The sequence below is a fragment of the Hakea prostrata genome, chromosome 11, assembly GCF_041222555.1.
Source record: "Hakea prostrata isolate BN-2017 chromosome 11, UWA_Hpros_2, whole genome shotgun sequence".
Lineage (NCBI taxonomy): Eukaryota > Viridiplantae > Streptophyta > Magnoliopsida > Proteales > Proteaceae > Hakea > Hakea prostrata.
Genome location: NC_142610.1, coordinates 23,104,170 through 23,114,902, shown reverse-complemented (window position 1 = coordinate 23,114,902; position 10,733 = coordinate 23,104,170). Strand labels below are relative to the sequence as shown.

Sequence of the window (10,733 nt, the reverse complement as noted above, 5' to 3'; positions counted from 1 at the left end):
AGAGCAGTCTCGAGGAATGGTGATGGACTACAATGAGTCATTTTTTAACCATTGAGAACGCACATATTTAAGAGCTCCAATTGTTGTTGCTGCAAGATGCTAGATCCCAAGAGTGATGGAGGAGAGCTGCAAGGTTCCATTCCTCCAAATGTCGGAGGCAAATGGATTTCCAAGAAGTCCGATAAGAGCTAGAATTGGAGGAACCCTTCCAGAGAAATTTGCAAAAAATAGACTCGAGGTGATTTATAATTGCCTTGGGGAAGGCTAAAATAGCAAGCCAGTAGCTAACAATTCCATAAAGGACTGTTGAGAAAAATTGGTAAAAAAAAATAAAAATCATCTGCTTTACACATAGATGCCAAACAATAGACTAAAATTTAAAGTATGATTTCAAATTTAAAAAGTCCAAAATAGGCTTGTAATTTCTTTTTGCATTTCGGCCTATTATTTGGTATTTATGTGTACTACTGTGCATAACTGATGATGTTTTTTCAAAAAATTTCTCAATTTTCGTATTTGAATTGTTTACAAAATTTGATCTCCATGAAAGGACTTGTAACTTATGGATAGAAATGGTGTAAAGTATGATCACATTGATGAGATGTCGTCATCCTACATTCATCACATAATGCAATAATTGAATAACAAAATGGATTGCCTTAATTTCCTAAAAGACAATTGCTCCTTCAATTAGAGACATTTGGTCGATTAGGTGTCGTGTCTAAATCCTCTATCCATAAAGAGAATAGATTTTCAATGACTTTGATTCGATTAGGTGTCGTGTCTAGATCCTCTATCCTCTAAACTTTTATTTTTAAGTTAGACACATGTCATAAATCTAACCATATAGATAGAGAATTTAGACTCATAAGTGTCTACTAACACATCTGATTCTAGACTGCCTAAGGGCCAGTTTGGTTACATGAGTCTGGAGATTTCAAATATCTAGAGATTTTAAATCTATGGACTTCAAATCTATGGAATCATAATTTATAAAATTAAGTCTTTGGTTATGGAATGAAATCTGTGGATTCATCCTAAAAAATTATTTGATCGACGTGATTTTTGTGAATGTGCAAATATATAGCTTTTTTGAAATCTCTGGATTTCACCCCTTACCCATAAATCTACAGATTCACGTTTTTAGTGTAAAAAGGTGAATCTATAGAATTCATGAATCTAGAGATTTTTACAACCAAATGGGTATAATTCTTAGATTCATGAATCCAAAGATTTCAAATTTCTGGATTCATGTAACCAAACAGGCCCTAACACAACTCCCAACGTATATTTATACGCATGTTCCAACCACCTCAATCATCGGATACTTATCGGACACTCTGATGAGTTAGCACATACACGTTAATCCTGTTAGGGTTTAGGATTTAAGTAGAATGTTACTTAAAGCATTACACCCTAAGTATCTAATTTGGAATACCCAGATCGTTGCTTTCAACTAGTATTTATAGAACAACACTAAGTTCTACAGTAAGTTAGACTCTCCCACAATGACCCATTACACCGTGATCCATTATACCGTTGGATCGTAACTAATCCGATGACCTATATTAAAACATATGTTGAGTATAACTCAAATACCTAAACCATACTTGAATATGACTTGAATACTTCAACAAATCCAACGTCCTTTTGATCTAATGGAGTGGATTTTACTTCCTCTTCTTCTTCTTTTATGGGAAAAATTCGTACTTCTTTCATATTGTAAATTATGACTCTGGCAAGTCTATTAATTTTGTCGTACTAAAATCTGTGGTTCCAGAAAATAAACAACAAAGAAATTTTAATACAAGGAGCTAACGACAAAGAACTCGAGGAATAGACAATATAAAAATATGTTAATTAACCAATGTTATAAGAAATTAATGTACAGTAAGTTTCCTTATTTTATTACCAAAAAAAAAATTTCTTGTTTTTAGTGTAATTAATATCTAACAAAATTTATTTCAAATTGAATAATTCCAAGAAGGCAACTACCCTTTATTTTAAAAAAATTGAGCTCTTTTAAAGTAGAGAAATGTCGTACGTACTTGGGTTTCAGACTTAACTAACAATGTTCATTACTTGAAAGTCTTTAATAATTTTAGTTGGGAGTATTTATTGATCTTACCATTATGGAAGTAGTTGAAATGAATGATATTAAATAACAAAATTGAGGTACAAGATATTTAACTTTTATTCAATTATTATATTAGTGTATTCAATTTTGGTAGGTAAGGGTTTAGAGTTTGATTAAACCTAAGGTTTCCCCAACTGTTCCAACCATCTCAATGATCAGATTTTTTTTTTAAAAATTTTTTTTATAATAAAAATACTTATATATATTTAGTTAAAGACAATTACACATATAGTTAGGCAGTTCATTATAGTCTACATATCCCATTGTAGCATTTACCGGGCTGGATTACAAACACTATCAATGAGAGGGTACATGTACACAAATGTCAATCCAACGACCTCAATGATCGGATGCTTAAAGACACTATCATTGAAAGGGCACACACAAATATCAATCCAAACACTTGATCTAATGGGTTGGATCTTACTTCATTTTTTTTTTCGTTAACCATCTGAATTTTAGGTCTAATCTTCCTATTAAGATCGTTTCCATTTATAAAGATATTTAAGATTTGAAACAATCACTTGATTCTTCAATAATCTTCTGCATCAAGGTGTGCAAATTGTGTTGCAGGTTTTTTGTCTAGGGAGGTCTGTCGATTGAGCTCCTGATTGAGTGAACTTTATCTAATTCTTAGCTTCTGAAAGTATGTAAGACAGCGTTATTGTTTGTATGAGCTTTTATTCTCAATGATCAATTTTTTTTTTACATAAAATAAATTAGGACTGTGACAAGTGTAGTGTTTTTGTGGTGTTAAAATTTGTGGGTCCTCAAGTATAAGAGGGTAACAATGAACTTCTAATACAATGAGCTGGGGACGGAAGACTCAAGGAAAAAACAATAGGAGACTGTTAATTAATCAGTGTTTTATGAAATATAACTAATGAGATTCCATAATTTTTAGTATAATTAATAATCTATTTATTGAAAATTATTTTAATTTTTCTAAGTAATGGTGAGGAAAGATAAGTAAGATTTAAAGTATTTCACGATACAATGTGATACTTGTTGATACATATTCATATTAAAGAATTAGTAGTTAGGACAAGACGTTGTTCTTATAATTATTGTAATATTTTAATTTTCCTACCTACTTCATTTAAAGAATTTGCAATTTCCAATAACGTATTTTTAATAAAAAAAATACTGACCCCACGCAATTTATGTGACCCACGAAATTTATGTGACCCATGCCACATGAACATTTAAATGAATACATTTTCCTTAATTCATCAGTGATGAGCAGCAGATTTTAGAAAGAGAAATGGTGGAACCCAGGAAGCCATGAAGGTTACAAGTCAAGGAAAAAGCAAGTCTTATAAATGGAAGGGGAAGTGATTTTTTCTATCTTTGCGGCTGAAGCTCAAATAGCTGAAAATTTCTTCTTTTTCTTCCTTGTAAACTTTACCAAAGATAGTAGAGATACTTGCCTACCCCTCTCCTCTTTCTCTCTCTCTGTGATAGAACCTTATAAATATAGAGAGCGAACATCCACGTTCAAAGAAGCTAAGCACTGACGAGCTTTCCAGAAGGAAAAAAAATGCAGCAAGCACAAGCCATATGCATTTCACAGCAATTCTCTATCTTTGGAAATGGCCGGAATCTGTTACATGTAAGAGCTCCAGCGGCAGCTAAAACCAAACTCCGACGAGAGCCGATCTCCGCAGTGGCGCCGCCAGTGACACACTCCATGCCACCGGAGAAGGTGGAGGTGTTCAAATCTCTTGATATGTGGGCAACTGAAACCATTCTCCCTTTGTTAAAACCAGTAGAGCAATCATGGCAGCCACAAGATTTCCTGCCTGACTCATCCCAACCGTCGGATTCATTCATGGACCAAGTACGGACCATACGCGAGCAAACCTCTGGGTTGCCGGAAGATTACTTGGTGGTGCTGGTTGGTGATATGATCACTGAAGAAGCTCTTCCTACGTACATGTGCATGCTGAACCGGTTCGATGGGGTTTCGGATGAGACCGGGGCGAGTGCTGACCCTTGGTCTGTTTGGAACAGGTGTTGGACCGCTGAAGAGAACCGGCATGGTGATCTTCTCAAGACCTACCTTTACCTGTCCGGCCGCGTAAACATGCCAGCGGTGGAGCGTACGATCCAGTACCTCATCGGTGCAGGAATGGACACTGGACTGGGGAACAACCCTTACTTGGGATTCGTGTACACGTCATTCCAAGAGAGAGCAACATTCGTATCGCACGGCAACACTGCACGATTGGCGAAGGAGCACGGAGACATTGCTCTTGCACGTATATGTGGGACTATAGCATCAGACGAGAAGCGACATGAGAATGCTTATAGCAAGATTGTGGAGAAGCTTCTAGAAGTGGACCCCAGTGATACCATGCTTGCCATCTCTAATATGATGCATAAGAACATCACCATGCCTGCACATTTGATGTATGATGGTCAGGATCCACATCTGTTTCATCACTTCTCTGCTGTCGCACAGAGACTCGGTGTCTACACGGCCGAGGACTATGCAGATATATTGGAATTCTTGGTTGGGAGATGGAAGCTTGAGAAGCTGGAAGGTTTGAGCAGCTCTGCTCAACAAGCGCAGGATTTCGTGTGTGGGTTGGCACCCAGGCTTCGGAAGCTACAAGAACGACTTGATCAGAGGGCCAAGAAGATTCCACCACGGAGTGTGGGGATCAACTGGATTTTCAACAAGGAGGTTACTTTGTAAGATGCATGGAGATACACCACAAATTTCTATGAGAGAGAGAGAGAGATATAAAGAAGTGTGTGACTAAATTGCATTTAGGAGTCTCAAGATGTAAAGAAGGCATGATCCGGAGTTTCTAAAGATGTACAAAAGGGATGGATCCTGCATTTGAACAACTCTTTTCTACCCTCCAAAAATATTAATATGAATAGCTTAATATAAAATTTCTTTTAGTTGAAAAAAGAAAAAAAGAATGGGGTTAATCCTTCCATAGTCTTTTTCTCTTGTTTCTTTTAGGCAGACATTTTTTATTATTGGGCTTTTTTGAAAATTGAGATTTGCTTGAGGCAGCTTATGTGCATCGTGATTGTTCCCTAAGAGGTAGTTCTTATCTATAATTTAAATATAAAGTGAGGTTTTGCCCTTAGCCCCAAGAGGAATCCGAGCTTTGATCTTTTACATGGAGGCGTTGTTCATTTTCCAACTAAGCAAACTCTTGTGGGTTAGTTATTGGATATTAGTATTACTGAAGAACGGTATCAACCCCTTGCCTTTTCCATTTCAGGTGGAACAATATAGGTAAGGGCAAAAGGGTAGAGATTTTCTTCTTCTTCGTTTTTTTTTCTAAATAAAAAATAGGATCATTTTGTCTAATTAAAGATTTGCCACAAATGAAAGTAAATGGACAATTTTGCCCTTACAAGAAAATTAAATTTTTTATTTTTAATAGCTTTGTGGGTAGCCTTTATAGATAGAAAATAGGATCATTTTGTCTAACGAAAGATTTACCATTTTTGAAAGTACGTACTTTTAGATAATGGTATGATTTATGACCCTATTTCTTATTAAAATTAATTGATTAAACATTAGTCATAAATAGATCAAGGGTTATTTAAGGTGTTGGTATTAGTTTCTGGGTGTTTGTATTTTTAATTGATCTCGTTCTTCCAACTAGAAGCAGAAACAATATTTGCATGCGTTTTATCATAGTAATCGGAGATAGAGAAGATGAAGAACAATGATCCCTTTCGTAATGATAAGTGGTAGGGTTTCAATGGAGATAGAGAATGATGATGAGAAACTTTAGTCACTATAGATAGAGAAGATAAAAAACCGAATGATCCCATTCGTTAGGGTTGAAAGTTATATTAGAATAATTATAATATTAATTTTCATCCTTGGTACTCTCTCTCTCTCTCTCTCTACTAAAAGTCAAAGACCAAAGAAAGAAAAAAGACTTACATAACAATAATCAACTTGTAAGTCAGCTCCTCCTGTAGGATTTCCTAAAACAACATAAACGGCGACGTGCATTTTCTAATTAGTGTATATATATGTATGTATATGTTAAGACTGCCTAGAGGGGGTGAATAGGTTGTAACTAGTAGATAGTAGATTGGCCTAATTTTTCGGTTTAATTGCAAAGACAATATAAATTGTAAATTTCAATCTAATAAGATAGTGCAATCAACCACAATAAATATTTTATAGTGGTTTGATTTTGCAAGTTTAAGTCCACTCTTCTCTTGGTTTCAAGAGAGTATTCCACTAGTGATTCTTTTTCAATACAACGGATAGAGATCAAACTCTTACAATCTTTGTTATAGATAGGGCAAGAGCATTCTTTATAATCTTTGTTCTAAATAGGGCCAATAGCACCTTCTAACAATCTTTGTTCTAAATAGGGCAAGAACACCCTCTATCAATTTTAATCAACCTAGACTAGAATTGAACAACAAACACTTTACTCCTTGTGTGAGTGTGATGCAATGATGAATTAATGCTCAAAATAAGAGATGCACCACTAATGAAATACCAATAGCTTTCAATCACTCCAAGCTTTCCTTCAATGAGCTTGCTTGACAATTTTGGAATGTCTTTTAAAGTTGAATGAAGTTGTAAGGCAAGTAATCAATGTTTGTTTCCCAATTTGAGAGTTTGAGAGTTGTGAAGTAGTAAATATTCAATAGGCAAGGTATAAGCTCTCAAATGAGGTTGGTTGGGCTTATATAGATAACATTTAATTGATTGGCCCAATCTCCCAATGGATAGAAATTTCTGTGAAATTTCAATCCAGAATGGAGTCCGTCTGGTTTGCTGTAACTAGACGAAAATTTCGTTTGGCTCTTTGTGACCAGACGAACGACTGTCTGAATCAAATGGACGTCTGTTTGAAGTACAAAGTGCACAAGGTGTACACAAGGACTTGATTGGGTTTTTAGTATTTCTAGCCAACCCTAAGCCTCATATACTCTTCTAATATGCCATAGGTCAATTTTGTGACATGATATGCGTATAATTATCCAGACAGGCATCTGTTTGAAGCACATAGTGCACAAGAAGGTGTACACATAGACTTGATTGGGCTTTTGGTATTTTTAGTTAACCCTAAGCCTCATACAGTCTCATAATATGTCCTAGGTTAGTTTAGTGACATGATATGCATATAATTTAGTGCAATTACATATGAGTGCATGTGGAGGTGTCTTAAGTCTCGAATTTATTTAAGTCTTGAACTTGACTTGATTTTCACATCTTCTTGTATTTTGATCTTGACGCTCATCTTGACCTTGGTTTTTTGTCCAAGTTTACTTGATCTTTACTTGGGCAAAGCATCCAATAAATTTGGTTAAATGAGTTGGATTTGATCCACTTACTCTAATAATAAGCTGTACAATCACAAGTTAATTTGTGTTTGTTATCATCAAAACTAATGGAGGCTGATGTGGTAATACTAATATGACAATTTCCAATAATATTTAATTAAATAATCAGTAGGCCTCCTTATAGGCTTTTGGGCCCACTTTGATTTCTTGTGTAGGGCCCATTCAGGATGAGAATACTAATACCTCCGGGTTCAGAAAATTGCATTGATCTTTTTCTTTTATTTTCTTTCTTTATTCATTTTTATTTTTAAATCATCCATTCAATCTAACCTCGCCGTATAAGAGACTAATGGATGGAAATGTGTATCGAACCGATCATGGATCAGGGGTTCAAACATTATTAATTATTTAAAAATTCAAGGGGCTTTAAAACATGTTAGTACAACATTAAAATAATATTAGAATTAGAGGCGGGGACATCACCTGAAAGAAGAAAGAAGGGGCTCACGGAGTGAAAAAGTATTTGTTGTCCTTATTTTAACATGCATGGATGAACAAAGAAAATGGAATTAATGGAATTTAGGATTCTATTTTACAAAGGGCAACATTGTAAAGTCATGAGAGATTAAGGGCAATTCAAAAATTATGAATTATCTAACCATGACTTGACAAAACTTTCTAAATGGAGTTTATTGTAGACCTGTAAATAGATAGCCGAAATCCTCCTCCGAATTTGCATTTGAATTCGTTTAAGGGTGGCCGTCCGAATCTGGAATTTTTCTTACCGGAAAATATCCGTATTTGTTCAATAAACAACCAGATTTGGATAATTTATCCAGTTAGAGTAAAGTATTAAAGATTTTTTTCTCCTAAAAAGGGCTGATAATTAGATTGGGAAATTAAAAAAATCAGTAACTGAAAAATCGAAAAAAAATGACAATCAACAATAAATAGTCGGATAGTTTATCAAATCATATTATCATCGAATATCCGATAAAATTCTGGATTTGATTCGGATACCTTCGGTTAGTTTCCGCTGGATATCGGATTCGAATTGGATAGTAGATTTACTTATTTGAAATCCAAATCGAATATGTTTATAGGTCTAGTTTATTATTATATAATTTAAGAGACATTTTAGGAAATCACTGCCAATTTGACATTGTTTTGGAGCGTCCGTGCTTTTCACCAATCATCTTGGAAGGTCTCTGAAATTCCTTTAATTTTGAGCAGAGCCTCTCTATCTCTTATTGAGAATATGAATCTATAAATACACATAAGGTGGTCCGAACACCTCGATTATCAATGTCAATAACTAAAGTCTCACTTACCATGGGAGTCAAAATGACCAAAACCTCCTTATCTTTAAAAACTGATTAAGGGCCTGTTTGGTTACATAAGTCTGGAGATTTCAAATACTATAGATTTCAAATCTATGGAGTCATAATTTATAAAATTAAATGTTTGGTTGTGGAAGAACGGGGTCACCAAACCATTGACGAGCTGGTTGGTTCAAACGGACCGGAGTCATAATTTATAAAATTAAATGTTTGGTTGTGGAATGAAATCTGTGGATTCATCCTAAAAAACCATTTGATCGACGTGATTTTTGTGAATGTGTAATCTCTGGATTTCATGAATCTAGAGATTTTTACAACCAAACGGGTATAATTCTCAGATTCATGAATCCAAAGATTTGAAATCTTTGAATTCATGTAACCAAACAGACCCTAAGAAAATCTTATATGGACTTGGTTTCAACTTTCAACCATGAATGGGTCGGTCAAAAAATGAAGCCTTGGGGAACATCACACATCAGTAGAAAGCATGCATTTCTGTTTGTTGGCTTCATTTTTCTTCCTGATTAGTATCTCGCCCATTGCTTTAGAGGCGGTTACTTATTCAAAGATTCATAAGAATTGACCCCTTCTTGGGTGCTAGTCAATCTTTTGCTTCTAACAAAGAAAGCTTCGTTAACCAACAGTGTTACAACAAAACTTTCATTTTCTGCGATAATAATCATGTACTTTTAGAAAAATATTAACATATTATTTAATAAATTTTAATTCAAAATCCGCTTTGCCTTTATAAAAGACCATCCACAGACAATCCACAATCAATGTGAATTACTGAAAGGCACGTTTGGTAACGTTATTAAAAAATGTTTTTAGAGTTCTTTTGTTGTTTGGAACAGAAGAATGAGTTAGAGATGTTTGTTAAAACGGTCCGTTCTTCTATTCTTTAAGAATGGACTGATAAAAAACTAGTTTGAACTTTGAAGAACACATTTTTTAGAATATTAAAAATATATGTTTATCAAAAAATAGAAACGAAAGTGAGAAAATTGACCCGATTAAAATCTTAAAACAAGTTTATTGAACACTAATTTTTTCTAATAGTATTTTGAAAATATTTTCAAAACGAATTTATCAAACACCTATTTCCAAGCAACGAACAATTTTTTACCACAACAATACTAAAACTAGTTTTGCATAAGAACCAGTCTCTCGAAAACGTTACCAAACACATTTTCAATATATGGGACAGACAGAATTGAATCCCTTAAGAGAAATATTTATTTTGAGATGTCATCATGCTACGTGTCAATTATCCCTTAAAAAACACAATACAAACCATACTACATGTGTCACACTACATGCGTCACACATGACACGTGGCAGTGATTTATAATGGAATAAAAATGAATTTCTTGAATTATGTGAAAGATGCAAACAGCCCCACGAAGTCAATATTGAGTTTGAACTGTGACACTAGTGAGTGATTTAATGGAGTAGATATCATAGTTGTTCATATTGTAAGTGTACGGATTAAAATCTATGGATTCCCAATACTAGGTGTTCCCCCCTGATTCCCAATACTAGGAGTCTGAGGACGGAGGACTCGAAGAAGAGTCAATAGAAGATCACTTAATTATCAATTAAATTTCTTACTTTTAGTGGGTTTGATTTTTACATGGCTGTCGAATGAAAGTTAGAGATAGAAATGTGGGAACCCTGAAAGTCATGAAGGTGAGAAGTCAAGTCGAAAAAGGAGAAGTGAATCGAACTATTCCATTCTTGCGGCTGAAGATCAAATAGCAGGAAATTTCTTGCAACCCAGTTGCTCAAAATATCTTCTTTCGATCTTTAAAGTTAACTTTCATGTACATTCGATGTTACCAAAGACTGTAACAACAAAGTTATTTCAAATTCCAAGTGTTGAAAGTTACCTCTCTCTCTCTTCCTCAGAGCCTTATAAGTAGAGGGTAGGTCTTGGTTCCTTGATATCCATCACAAGTTGGAGAGAGACA

The 10,733-nt window shown here is 34.6% G+C and overlaps 1 pseudogene; it reads left to right on the top strand.

Annotated features, from left to right (window-relative positions):
- The first annotated feature begins 3,677 nt into the window (after positions 1-3,677).
- Positions 3,678-4,838, top strand: LOC149001000 (stearoyl-[acyl-carrier-protein] 9-desaturase 6, chloroplastic pseudogene; annotated as a pseudogene).
- Positions 4,839-10,733: the final 5,895 nt, after the last annotated feature.